The 13,510-nt window shown below is 40.3% G+C and overlaps 1 protein-coding gene across 6 annotated transcripts in view; it reads left to right on the forward strand.

The window, feature by feature from the left end:
- The first annotated feature begins 2,300 nt into the window (after window positions 1-2,300).
- Window positions 2,301-13,510, forward strand: part of znf532 (zinc finger protein 532) — a 145,178-nt gene continuing 133,968 nt past the window's right edge. For 4 of the 6 annotated variants that reach the window (XM_028802498.2, XM_051927371.1, XM_028802499.2 and 1 more), the window contains exons 1-2: window positions 2,301-2,651; window positions 3,476-3,640. The gene's annotated coding sequence lies outside the window, so the exon portion shown is untranslated. Of the gene's footprint in view, window positions 2,652-3,280; window positions 3,375-3,475; window positions 3,641-13,510 lie in introns of those variants that run through there. The other 2 variants (XM_051927372.1, XM_051927373.1) reach the window with 2 other exon arrangements.

Below are 13,510 nucleotides of genomic sequence, written 5' to 3' on the forward strand. Positions count from 1 at the left end.
GTACGCCAGGGCATGAGGTACCGTGGAAAAGTGCGTGGCTTTACGGCAAGTTTAGGTTTTATACATTGCGATTTGAGCGTGGAAACGTTCATACGCAACATTTCTGTGCGTACGCACCGTTTATACATGAGGCCCCTGGTATTTTTTAATGAAAATTATGGGGCACAGGACTCTTGGACAACAAAAGCATTCTTTAAGCCAAGAAAGTTGTTGAGCATTGTTCTGTGTCTTGAGTTTAAACACATATTGTAAAATAGCTTATACATGTCATCTCTGAAGGAAAAACAAAATTATGGAATTCAGCCATTTAAAAAAAAAGACTAGATGTGAACACTCCCTCAGTGCTTGTCTTATTCCGCAATAATCTTTCACCTCGAGGTGTGTGGTTTCATCTCTAAAGACAAAATCGCGCTAAACTGTTCATGTCACATGCTTTGTATCATGCTGATTTACGTCTGTATTTATATGATAGCTCCTCTCAGGAAGCCCACTTCTATCACTCAAATGAACAGAAAATGTTTCTTTACTTCAAGAAAAGTAGTACCAGGAACATGCAATAAAGTGATTATTTCCAGATGTTTTTTGTTGTTACAAACATGAAACAGAAACATAGAAGGCATGTTTTCTTATACCAAAACTTTTGCTGTTTTGAAGACAACATATTCAGTTTAGTTTTTAGGCTTTTATTTTCCAGTGACACCTAATGCCCCATAGGCTAAATTATTGAATGTCAGGACTGGCTATGAATTTTTAAAATTTAGAGAAAACATTGTGGCGGACGGCTGAGGCCCATGCCCGGCTGTGACGCCCCTTCAATATATGTGCAGGGGGAGCAACCATGGACTATTCAATACCTTCCTCTGGATGCTAGATGGCAACCTCCCTGGGTTGGAGCGGTGCCTCCATCTCCCGCAGGGCTCCATGGGAATTGGAGTTTAGTGCAGCCCTGTTGGGTCCCACAGGCGCTGCCAGGGGGTGCTGCAGCTGGGACTCCTGAGTCCTTATGGGCAGTGTATTCACCACACCCGGAAGTGCAGCCAGAACTCGGCAATCAAGCACCTGGAGCACTTCTGGGTGCCTTATTAAAGGAGCCAGCAGCCACCACTGAGGAGGCTGAGTCGGGAGGAGGAGGACAACGCTTGCCGAGAGGAGTGGTGGTGAAGAGTGTGCTTTAATTGTGGTTATTTGGTGTGCTTTGGGACTGTATACTGCCTGTGGGATACGGGGAAGACTTGCCCCACAGGTGAAGAAAAATAAATCATTTTGTTGATTTTAACGTGCCTCCGTTGTCAGTCTGTATCCGGGTTGGGCGCATATATAGCTCCTTTATCACAACATTTAATTTTAGAATACAGTTTCCTATGCAAAATACATACTTACCATGTTTGTGAAGAAATAACTTTGACTTAAAAAATACTGTACTTATACTTGGATAAGCTGCTTTCTGTCTGTCCAGCAATGCCCCTCTGTTGGAGGTATTCAGCGTTAACGTTTGTAGTGCATCATTGACTGGAATGCATTTTGTAATGCATATAGTAATAAAATGCATTGCATTTTTCAGTCCAACAAATAAAATGTCATCAACATTAGTACTGCTTTAACAAATCCCATACCAAATAACACATTACAGAGACACAGCAACTGGACAGACACAAATACACACACATTTATCATCTTATTAAGGTGGATAAGCTGATTTCTGTCAATTGGGCAGTTACTCTCTGTTGGGTTTATTCAGCATTAATGTTTGCTGTTCACCAACTATTGGAATGTATTTTGTAATGCATGTAGTAATAAAATGCACTGCATTTTTCATTCCAACAAATGGTGCATCACACATGTTAGCACTGCTTTTACGAATCACATACCAAATTGCATATTATAGAGACATAGCAACTGGACGGACACACCGATAGACAGACACCTACACAGACACTTGCCCTTCATTAAGGTATGTTATTTATTTATTATGGAACTTCTGGAAAAAGCCAGATTTCCCCCTGGGGCCAAATAAAGTACTATCTGTCTGCATACTTAAATAATGTATTTCTGTGCAACTCCTTTATCTGGAGACAACTTTAGTATAATAAATATTTCAGAAGTTGCTAACTGTCTGTTTTTTTTAAAGCTGTTAATTGAAATTATTTGCCTGTGATGAAAATTATGGCCACCTTCACTAACAAACAACGGAGTGATGGGTGGAGATTGAATCTGAGATTTCTGTTCTGCACCAAACTCGTGATTAAGGCTCAGTGATAGCGCCGATCCTGTCAAGTGAGCTTGCGGCCAGCTCGATCCCCTCCTTCGCCCCGTCTGCGCCCCGCCGTCTCCTCTCCTCATTTTTATTTTGGTTTTTAGGTACCACTTAGGTCCGGAGCAAAGGCTCATGGGAAGCATTGGACGCCTGGCTCGCCTGTGTGCAGCAGCAGCCTAAAGATACAAAGGAAGGAGCGTCGCCAAGTGCGGAATTAAGCTAACTCTTTACATCTATTCAGCAGCAAGCGGTACCTTTACAGAGCCTCTTTTGAATCCACAACTTTTGCGGTTATAGTTTGGTACCATGCCAAAGAATGAGGAGAGGCGAAGTTTTATAATAAAATAATAAGACGTGCGTAAGACTGGGCTGCTTCTGGAACCGCGGAGACTGATGGGTAAGCATGCCAAGAAGCAATTTTTTTTGAAGGGGCTAGAAGAACAGAAGCAGAACGCATGGGATTATTTTAGAATTTTTGATAACAAGGGGTGCTTTCTTATTTCACTATATAGAAGAAAAGCTAAATTGGAGTAACTTTAAAGACACTTTAGTCACACTGGCGCACAATGGGGAAAGAGAGGGGCTGCAGACGAGCGCAATGGCTGATGGGTATGACAATTCGTTTGCGCTACAACAGTACCTCAAATGTTCATTTGGGTTTTATTCTTATTTTTAACACATGTAGGGCGGTCTTGAGTAGTTCCTGGCAGATTTCACGTACAGCAGCGGCCACGGGGTGCCGACTTAAGTTGTGCAGCGTAAGCGCGCAGTTTTTCCCCCTCCTGGCACAAAGAAGGCAGAGAGCCGTAAGACGAAGTGGCCGATGGGTAGAAGAGAAATCAGTGGCGAGGACAATGGGGCCTTTTACATAAGTCTAAACAGGCATCGTGATGAGAGCTCACAGATATGTTTAATGCTTGTATATGGACAGTAGGAAAAGTAGGGAATTGGCTTAGAGTTACCCTCAGGTCACCATGAAGCCCCCCTCCCTTTGCCAGCGTACAGACCGCAGCGAGCGCGTCACGTGACCTTTACATTCAGCATTTTGTGGGTGGGCTGCTGCTAGGCAGTCCAGCAGCAAACAGGATAAGTGATCCAGCCAATGTGGTGCGTGCTATAGGTGCTTACCACATATATTTTAATAAAGAAGGACAATAGCATTTGGCGTAAATATGTAAGATTATGTAACTGATCATTTCATCTCTCTCTTTTTTCATTCAGGTTATGAATGAAATATGCAGATGAATGTATTCCTACTGCTGTTGCTCATGCCATGGCTGGCCTTACCACACAGCTATAAATTAGCCACCCAGGGAAAAGAAATCCAGCTGGGGTTCAACTCTGCAACATCAACATAAGCAGAAGCAAAACCATCTTCATATGCAGGTTTGGATCTGTATTGGGCACGAGGAGGGTATGCTTTTATTAATATCAAAGTGTATCTTGGGCCTGTGAAAAAACTAGTGACATTTTATTAAATCTGCACACACTTGAACACTAGAAAATCAGTTAACATGACAAGAAAATTTTAATGTTTAATGCAGTTATTTTGTAGCATTTTAGTTGTCATACATGGGTTCATTTTGCAAGAACCAGGTTTTATGTAGTTTAAGTAGCTGTATATTTGCTTCAGTACTTCGAGTCAAAGAAATTACAGTAGCTATGTTTTTTCTATAGTTACTGTTGCACTTAAGATATAGCCCTAGCTGCGATGCACTCTTGCTTAAACTAATTGAAATAAAAATTACTTCTTTTAAAATTTTTAGTTTTTCCATGTGATGATGTAGAAATGATCAAATATTCAAGTTTTGCATGTACTGGCACATTGAAATCCTTAGATGCTTCGTTAAGCCGACATCTCATTTCACAACTTGTTGTCATGGGGTAGCTCAGATTTTCTGACCACAATCCCTGATCTTGTCACTGGACCATTTCAGTTTAAACGACTGACGATCATTGGGCATGTCTTAATTTACTGACCAAGTGCTGACTTTACAGCACAGCTGTGCTCACTCCATTTTGTGACAGCCAATAAAATGCTGCCTGACAGAGCTGGCACTGTATGAAGGGCTAACAGGTACAGCAAGTATGTAAAATGCAAGATATCAGAAAGATAAGCCTTTCGTCTGTTTTGAGGTTCAAAGCACCCATGTTTTTTTATTCCTCACTATATTATGTCCATTGTACTTTTGGATTTGTATGAGCATTTATTAGCTGTATTCTGTCATGCACATAGAACCCACCCCCATGACCAAAGATAAAATTTTGATTTTATCAGAGTGAGTCACAGATTAGTTGGAGTGAGTCACTGAGTATGTCACATTAGACAGTTGTAATCGCAGGAGCGCACTGCTGACTCCCTCTGACTTGCTAAGAATATGTAAATGAAGGCAACGACTGAAACTCTCACTGGAAAAGTCACATAGTGTGACATAGAATTTGGTTGACTATAATTTGAAAATTTTCTAGTTGAGTTAATATGCATGGCACAGTGGTGTAGTAGTAGTGCAGCCTTGCAAAAAGGAGAATGGTGTTCATGCCTAGGGTCTTTCCTGTGTGAAATTTGCATGTTCTCCTAGTGTGCATGTGGGTTTCCTGTGGGTATTGTGGTTTTCTCCCACAATCCAGATATATTCATGTTAGGTAGATTTGCAATGCTAAATTGGCCCTAGTGTATGTGTGTGACATTGTATTCACCCTGTGATGGACTGGCGGCCTGTCCAGGGGTTGTTCCTGCATTGCACTCTGTACTTGCTAGTGAAGGCTGTAGTTTCCTTGTGACTCTATAAAGTGGTTTGGAACATGGATAGATGGATGGATGAATGGATAAGTGAGTATGTGTGTATATGTGAGTGAATCCTGCTACAGATAAGTGTTCTGCTCCTATTGGTTCCTACCATATGTACACTGCTTTTGGAATAGGTTTACCAGCTCCCTGCTACCAAACACAGAAAACGCAACCTCAGAAAATGAATGGATGTTACAGTATACATTTTTCCTATATTTAGATATTGTCTTTTTGTCCTTTTACATTTTGCAGTTTATTTTGGTGTTTAAATTTATTGATATTTTGGTTAAAGGTGTCCGTTAAATGAAGGGTGAATAAAAGCAACATTTAAAAATTAATTTTAAATAGATCAGATCCCTCTTAATGAGTATAAACAGCCATTGAAAATTAAGAAATATGTTACTTTTTTAACTATGGCTGCTTTGGCAATCAAATGCCATGTGCCAATCTAATGCAATACCTGAATACATTTTTTTTAATTTTTTAGCACAATTTAATTTGAAAACGTTGTAATCATGTTTACAGTGATCCCTCGCTATATCGCGCTTCGCCTTTCGCGGCTTCACTCTATCGCGGATTTTATATGTAAGCATATTTAAATATATATTGCGGATTTTTTGCTGGTTCGCGGATTTCTGAGGACAATGGGTCTTTTAATTTCTGGTGCATGCTTCCTCAGTTTGGTTTGCCCAGTTGATTTCATACAAGGGACGCTATTGGCAGATGGCTGAGAAGCTACCCAACTTACTTTTCTTTCTCTCTCTCTTGCGCTGACTATCTGTGATCCTGACGCAGGGGGTGTGAGCAGGGGGGCTGTTCGCACACCTAGACGATACGGACACTCGTCTAAAAATGCTGAAAGATTATCTTCACGTTGCTACCTTCTGTGTGCAGCTTTTAAGTATGCTGCACGGTGCTTCGCATACTTAAAAGCTCAAAGGGCACGTATTGATTTTTGACTTTGTTTCTCTCTGTCTCTCTCTCTCTCTCTCTCTCTCTCTCTCTCTCTCTCTCTCTCTCTCTGCTCCTGACGGAGGGGGTGTGAGCTGCCGCCTTCAACAGCTTTGTACCGGCGGTGCTTCGCATACTTAAGCCAAACAGCCCTATTGATTTGTTTGCTTTCCTCTGTTTCCTTTGAAGAGGAAGATATGTTTGCATTCTTTTAATTGTGAGACAGAACTGTCATCTCTGTCTTGTCATGGAGCACAGTTTAAACTTTTGAAAAAGAGACAAATGTTTGTTTGCAGTGTTTGAATAACGTTCCTGTCTCTCTACAACCTCCTGTGTTTCTGCGCAAATCTGTGACCCAAGCATGACAATATAAAAATAACCATATAAACATATGGTTTCTACTTCGCGGATTTTCTTATTTCGCGGGTGGCTCTGGAACACAACCCCCGCAATGGAGGAGGGATTACTGTACTTGGGCAACATTTTGTTAGCCCCTTAGGCACTTTCTTTCAATATACTTTTCAAGTAGCTAAAGTGTAAATTGTATGAGGGACATGTAATGCAGAAGGATGAACAGGTTGTTACTCACCTCTCGAGATATTTTCTTTTCATTAAAAAATTTTAAAAAAACAGACGACCACTAGATGACTAGTGATGAGTGAAACTTTCAAGTTTCATTTGCATACAGTTTTGCAATGGCAAAACTCACTGAAATTAGTTTTTGTGAGTTGTTGAAGTTTTTTTGGCGTGGAAAACAAGGAGTATTGCTCCCTAAAGCTTTGTTTACACTTCCTTGTTTACCTGTGTTTTTTTTTTTTTTTTTTTTTTTTTTTTTTGCAGCTACATAACACACATGATCTGTTGTGGACCAGTAAAATAAATTTTCTTTATGTCTCTTGTTCACATCACTATGGAGGAGCATAGTGTTTTTTTAAAAAATGTGACATACTTTATATTAATTTCCATGCAAAAAAAAAAGCCAGGAAAACCATTGCGCACATTACAGTGTTTTTTCACAGAAAAATCTCAGCACATGAATCCCCTACTCACCCACAAAGTACCTAGCAATTGCTCTTTCCTGTGTCTTGATTCCTTGAAAAGTGGTTGCACATAAATGCTTACAGACAGGAGCTTAACACCCTTCTTCTTCTATGAATGGAATGAGTTTTGCTACAAATGAAACACAATTTGTTTTGCAGTTTTTTTGCAAAGCAAAACAGTTTTCTTATGAATTCAGTTCCGCATGAATCATTTCATGCATCACTGCAGATGACGTTTATTTGAGTTGCTAATATAGATTGGCCTTTAGCACATAATAGTGAACACAGTGGCCTGCTAAAGCCAAAAGTGATATAGTTTCATATTTAACTCTAGAATTACCAGAGCCTACGAAAAAACTCGTAGATCCGTCCCACCTTAAATCGCTTCACACTTCTCCATCAGCGTCTTTTGTCCTGTAAATGTGTCGATAAGCAGCAAACAGCAAGTAGTCTGCTATCACATCCCCCTCCGGCGCACAGTTTTCTCAGCTCAAATCTGTTTACCTGCGTGTCAGTAGCTTGGAGTTGTATAGAGTGAGAGGTCAAGCAAAATGACACCTTTTATACTGTACATACTATATCGTTATTTGGAACACATGCATTTCATGTGTGTTCTGTGTCTACAACAATCTATGTAAACACATCGTTAGAACAGAAACGTTTTTCATGTTTTAGTAATAATTGACAAAATGTAGACATGAAGTGTATAATGTGTGAAGCCTGAATTCCAAATATCAAAGAAACACTTTCACAAAAGGTACAAATATAACAGAACAAATGCGCTTTTATTCAAAAATATAACTGCAGAACAACAACCTGCGTTTACCTGCGACATTGACACGCAATTGGAATGAGAGATTCGGTGGCGCAACGGTATCAGCTGCTGACTTGTAATCAAAGCTTTGCGGGTTCGATCCTGGGCGAGTCCGTTTTGAGAACTAAGCTGCTCATATTCTTACTATTTTAGAATAAAAACATACATTTGATTCCAGTCTGTAACAGCTGGTGTAATTTATGATACTTGTAAAGGTTAGCTTTGTTTTTTTCTAGGCGGCACGGTGGCGCAGTGGGTAGCGCTGCTGCCTCGCAGTTAGGAGACCTGGGGACCTGGGTTCGCTTCCCGGGTCCTCCCTGTGTGGAGTTTGCATGTTCTCCCCGTGTCTGCGTGGGTTTCCTCCCACAGTCCAAAGACATGCTGGTTAGGTGGATTGGCGATTCTAAATTGGCCCTAGTGTGTGCTTGGTGTGTGGGTGTGTTTGTGTGTGTCCTGTGGTGGGTTGGCACCCTGCCCGGGATTGGTTCCTGCTTTGTGCCCTGTGTTGGCTGGGATTGGCTCCAGCAGACCCCTGTGTTCGGATTCAGCGGGTTGGAAAATGGATGGATGGATGCTTTTTTCTATTCTGTTATTCTCTCAGCCGCGTTCCCAACTCCCCGTGCCCCCCCCCCCCCACGCATTTGACACTGCTGTTTTCACATAGACACGCTATAACAGAGGTACACTCAACTCATGCCGATGATTCTACATCGGATCAAGAATGCACTTCTGCCATCACTGCACTTTGTATATGTACATGGGAAGCTCTGCACTCGTGACTTTACGCTGTAGATCTGGCTCTTACATACAAAGGACGTCAGATCTACAGCATAAAGTCACAAGTGAACTGCTGAGCTTTCTCTGTTTGATCGTCAATGGCATGTAATTTCACAAAAAATACCTGCTGACACTTTAGTATGCGAGCAATGGTACGAGAATGCAGTTAGACTTTTTTTGGGCACATACACCACGCTAGTGTTTAGATCTGGAAGGTGTAGCGTTGGCAAAATAAATAACATGCGAGCTATAGCGCGTCTTTATGTGATCCAAATAAATAACATTTGAGCTATAGCGCGTCTTTATGTGATCCAAATAAATAACATTTGAGCTATAGTGAGCTATAGCGCGTCTTTATGTGATCCAAATAAATAACATTAGAGCTATAGCGCGTCTTTATGTGATCCAAATAAATAACATGCGAGCTATAGCGCGTCTTTATGTGATCCAAATAAATAACATTTGAGCTATAGCGAGCTATAGCGCGTCTTTATGTGATCCAAATAAATAACATTTGAGCTATAGCGCGTCTTTATGTGAAAACAGCAGTGTCAGATGGGGAGCGGGAGTAGGGTGGAATCGTGAACGTGACAGAGAATGAAACTGAATTAAAAAAAAAAAACAAAACAAAGCTAACCTATACAAGTATCACACATTTACACTGGCTGTTACAGACTGACTGAGCGCATTTGTTCTGTTATATTTGTACCTGTTGTGAAAGTGTTTCTTTGATATTTGGACTTTAGGCTTCACACATTATAAACTTCATGTCTACATTTTGTCAATTATTACTAAAACATGAAAAACGTTTCTGTTTTAACAATGTGTTTACATAGATCGTTATAGACATGGAACGCACACGAAATGCATGTATTCCAAATAACGATATAGTATTTATTAAAGGTGTCATTTTGCTTGACTTCTCACTCTATACAACTCCAAGCAACTGACACGCAGGTAAACAGATCTGAGCTAAGAAAACTGTGCGGCAGTGGGGGATGTGATAGTAGGCTGCTTGCTGCTTATCAACACATTTACAGGACAAAAGACGCTGATGGAGAAGTGTGAAGCAATTTAAGGTGGGACGGATCTACGAGTTTTTTCGTAGGCTCTGGTAATTCTAGTGTTAAATACATTATTGGAGAAAACAGAAAGACAGAGATGTGGCCGAAAGATGCATCTATTGTTCACAGAACAATCATAAGCTTTTATATTAGGACTTGTGCAGTTAGGAAAGTACGATTGGTACACATGAGAAACTAGAAGCTGTGTGAAACAAAAAGAGAACTGATGGTTGAGATGGAAAAAAAATCAGTTGAAAGCAGTGGCAGACCGTGCATTTCACACCTAGGCCTTCAGTAGTGCTCCGTCTGAATCAGCCTGCCCCTCAAAAACTAATTTATGGTTATAAAAACCATCTTAATATGCAGAAATACAGTATAAAGAGCAGGTTGCATCGCAGATAGATAACTCCTGCAGCCACAATAAATGCCTTTATTGAATAGACAAACCAGGGGTGAACAAGTTCCTTTCTACTGCAGCTACAGCCGCGACACACACAAAAAACATAAATAATAACTCATAAACTTGCAATATTATTTAGGAAAATCGCAACATTTTACTCACCAAAAATTCAGATTATTTGTAAACAAAATCCATCCTCCTCTTTCCTCAAAAACAGTTCAATTACTTTGTCGTACAGATTATCCGTGCGCTTCAGTTCCAAGCTAATGCTGAAAGTCGAACCTGCCCTGTCGTATTTCTGGCATAAGTTTTAATTAGCTTTAGGGCTGAAAATGTCCGCTCGACAGAAGCAGTGGACATGGGAATGGTCACCGCCAAACATACCAATGTGTACAGCTGCCCCATGCTCTCATTCAGATTTTTCTGATGAAGGAAGTCAAGGAGATCAGTGGGAGATTTTCCTGCAAAATCATCCATGGCATACATTACAGTCAGTTCTGTTTTTAGCCGAGACAGATCAAAAAGTACTCCGTGGCTCTGTGTTAAACTGGAGAAGGCTGCATGCGGGAAAATTTTCTTGTATTCCCGAAACTTCTGGGGGTCCGAGGAGCGTGACAAACATCAGTTTTTCATGGTCTTGAAATCTGGCCTGTGTCTGGCAAATAATATTGTCCAGAATCCTGCCATGGAGTTGGCGGTAGTGAGCGCAAGGATCTTGCGCTTGACCTCTTCGTGCGCTTGGAGCGTTCAGTGGCCTCGTAGAGTTCCTCATATCAGCTTCTATCTCGCTCAACGGTTTCACAGAACTCCTTTACTCTAGCCAGACAAAACTGCACATCCAGTTTTTTGTCTTGTATTGAAAAGAGCACATCTGAATACTCAAAAATGCCATTGAATGTGTGAAGCAAAAAACAAAACTCAAAATCATCCAGACGTGCTTTAAATCCATCAGCACAGCGTACTGTGTCCTCATCATACTCGTCATGATGCTCCAGAATGTGATGAAACGGTTTCTTTAGAGCATCTCTCTTCTCTATTCAACCAATGGGTCTGAATACGGTGACATTGCCGTACGCCTGCTAGAGGGCCCTAGTGAAACCAACTCAAAATCTGATTGGTTGAAGCAACAGTTTAATCGACATTTATTTTGTGTTAGAGGGCCTGCAGAACGGATTGTGAAGGCCTCCGGGCAGACTTCTTTGACTTTGACCCTTCCTGGCAACAAATGATGGCTGAAATGTGATTGGTTAAATGCTTTAATACGAAAATACATGTCTGGAAGCAGCACAACCATCGGAAAAGCTATGAAAGGAAGTGGACAGACTATTTGGAATTATTTAATAAGTATTCATGGACAAAATATAATTAACATCAGTTTGTGATTCAGATATCTTTTTAGGCCAGCAGACAAGGCCCTGACGGTCCGCCACTGGTTAAAAGTAATAGTGAATGCAACATACCCAGTACTCCAGTGGTTTTGGTCTATGGTGGTTAACTGGTTTATACCTGTTGTGTAAAATTGTTACCTAGAAGTACAGAGATGCCCATATCAGGAGTGTAACTAGTTAGACTTAAAATTCATCTCCCTTAAATTGTCATCTCTGAGAGCCACAATCCTCTGTGTTTAAAAAAAAAAAAAAAAAAAAAAAAAGTTGAATGGAGGTTAGGGTTGTGCAGTATACTGATATTGGAATGTACCTAAAACCCAAATTTTAAAATGGTATGGTACCAGCATTTCAGGATATTCAGTACCAGAAGTAATCGCCAACTTTCCTCTCAATCCCCTGAACCCCCCAACAAAATCCCCCACCCCCTTTCATCATGGGGAATCACATATCTCCTTATCTATTCAATGCCGTCTGGACTTCACTGGGGACCAACCCCATTGCATTGATGTGATTGGAGCTTCAAGGCTATCAAGAGAGATACAGTGCATAGTGTGGCACAAAGTGAGCAATTGTGCATTGCACCAGGATGGCTGAAGTAAGGTTTTCAAGTTGTCCGTTATTTGCTTCACAACCATTTTGGTTCCGATACTAAAGTCCAAAAGTTAATATTGATTCCAAAGTCTTAAGTTTTAGTACCAATCCAACACCAAGACATGTTTTAAAGTCTTTCGTAATTCCCGAAGATTAGACTAAAAGTGTACAGTTGTACTAGTTACACTTCTAGCCAGGAGAAGCCCTAAAATCTTTTCAGTGCCGTATCCCTTTGGTTAAGTATGTAGACTGAATCTCCTATCAATAGAAAAGTCTTGAACAAACTTGGAAGCAGTCATAGGATTACCAACAAATTGTTCAAACACAGACTGATAATGTACAACATGTTAAAATGATTACGTTCAGATCAGAATCAAAGTTCACTCCAAAATTTTGGACTTGAGGCATACCAGGGTACTATTAATTTGATTGCTAGCTCCTTTAGGGGCAATAACAAGTATCTAAAACTTAACATAATTAAGTATTAAAAAAATTGCTTGCCATCCATACCTAATGCCAAAGGTACAATTGAATAAATACCAAGGCACATATTAGCAATAGATTTCATACTGACATAAGCATACCAAATACCAAATATAAAGCTGTATTTTATCAACAGAAAAATAAGGTTTATTGTGTGTCACAATCATCTGTTATGAGCTGTTTCATTTATCTAACATTTAACCCCTTTTGTTTAACACTAGAATTACCAAAACCTACGAATAAACTCATAAACCCGGCCCACTTTAAATCCCTTTGCACCTCTCTGTTAGCATCTTTTGTCTTGTAAATGTGTTGATAAGCACAAACAGCAAGCAGCCTGCTATATCATCCCCCCACCGCAGCAGAAAGTGCAAGAAGTTTTCCCAGTTCAAGCCTTGATTATCTGGGAGTGAGCTACCTAGAGTTGTAAGGGGAAATAATTTCATGTGTGTTCCGTGTCTACAACAATCTATGTAAACACATTGTTAAAACAGAAACATTTTTCATGTTCTAGTAATAAATGACAAAATGTAGACATGAACTGTATAATGTGTGAAGGCTGAAGTCCAAATATTAAATAAACACTTTCACAAAAGGTGCAAGTGCAATACGACAGCTTCCATGGTGCAGCGGTAAGAGCTACTGACTTATAATCCAGAGGTTGTGAGTTCGAAACCAGGTCGTTCGCAAAATTTACCGTTTTGAGTAGTGAGCTGCTATTATTGTTATTATACACTAAAAACAAACATTAGATTTACAGTATGTCTAACAGCCGGTATAAATTTATAGTACTTTTATTCTCTCAGTCACGATACAACATCCACTCCCCGCCCCAGATCTGACGTTGTTAGTTTTTATCTGAAACTGGGAATAACTGTAGATGTGAGCGGTGTTTCGAGACAATGGAACTGGAAATTCTCTGATCTGGATGGATAAAAGCTGACACACAAACGCTGGTGA

The sequence above is a fragment of the Erpetoichthys calabaricus genome, chromosome 5 (genome assembly GCF_900747795.2).
Source record: "Erpetoichthys calabaricus chromosome 5, fErpCal1.3, whole genome shotgun sequence".
In the NCBI taxonomy this organism is placed as follows: Eukaryota; Metazoa; Chordata; class Cladistia; order Polypteriformes; family Polypteridae; genus Erpetoichthys; species Erpetoichthys calabaricus.